The sequence below is a fragment of the Mus caroli genome, chromosome 2 (assembly GCF_900094665.2).
Source record: "Mus caroli chromosome 2, CAROLI_EIJ_v1.1, whole genome shotgun sequence".
NCBI lineage: Eukaryota > Metazoa > Chordata > Mammalia > Rodentia > Muridae > Mus > Mus caroli.
The window spans coordinates 170,826,522-170,827,812 of record NC_034571.1 but is presented as its reverse complement, the minus strand read 5'-3'; positions in this window follow the sequence as shown (position 1 = coordinate 170,827,812).

The following is a 1,291-nucleotide window of genomic DNA, read 5'->3' as shown; positions in this document are numbered from 1 at the left end:
TTTTTTTTTTTCTCTATTTCCTATTATATTTATTAATCAGAACTCCATAGTAGGGTGGAACTATCCTGTCTCCCCCTTTATTTATGAAGTATTTGAGCCTACACAGCCTCCTGTTCTGTGGGCATAAAGCAGCACCATTATCATGAGTTGGTGCTCACATGGCCCGNGCTCCGACAGGTGACGGGTTTTTGAGCTACTCTTACACCCTGTGAAGGTGGATCTGTTTTGGGAGTACTTTCTCGATTGTTGGGGAATTAGATTACTGAGGCTGTTGCAACAAAAATAACCACCTAGTAGGTGGCTTATAAATAATCCAGATTTACCACTCACAGTTCTGAAGGCTGGCAGTCCAAGGTCACGGCATGTTCAGTACACAGACAGAGAGGACTGCTTCCCACCTCAGACATAGCACNGTGCCTGTCACCTCCTAGAACCCCTGCTTTCTGCTACTATCTTCTTAGGCAGTGAGGACTCACTCACTTAGGGGTGGCACACAGCAATACCAGGTGATGACACCACCTTTTCCTTCCACAGACACGGCTCTGCACTGATGAGGGTTGCCTATAGTAGGACTAATCTCAGGCACTGGCAATCAGAATCTGTAATTCTGAGCAGGCTGGGGAAGCTGATTTTTTACATCTGCTAGACTCACGNTGGGAGAGCTTATGCATGCCTCCAACGATGGTGGTGGTCTTCTACATTCTTCAGCTTCCCTGAACAAATGCTCAGACTGACCCCCAGCTCTTCTCTAGCCAGACCATTTGATCTCATTAGCATTTATTTTTGCAATGACAAACTCACATAACCAAAACAAACAGCAATGACAAAGACTTCCTCATCTCCTTCAGAGTGAAAGTGCAAGTCTCTTATTTACAGTGTCAATTACNTGAAAAATGTTGCTTGTTAGTTTCCCATTCTAGCTGCCACCTGTTAACAGTGAACTCTGTTGCTCCCGCCCAAGCAGACATCCATTTCTACTCTAAGGATTCTAGGATGGGCAGAGCAGGGATCCTGAAGCCCTTGATTGAATTCTAGTGATCACATTCTGAGAGCTGGCTTGGCACTTAGAATTGGCTGTCTTCAGCTGCTTGAAAGCAAAGGGTGGTGGGGAAGATAAGGGTTTTACTGCCAAGACTACAATGTCTAACAGGGTGCCCAGGCTCCACCAGGGCCAAGATAAACAAGTCTCATTTTGACAGGACCTGATGTTACCTTTGAACCACACAAGAACTGCTTGTCTTTGGCTTTCTTTTTTTTTGTTTTTCGAGACAGGGTTTTTTTTTTTTTTTTT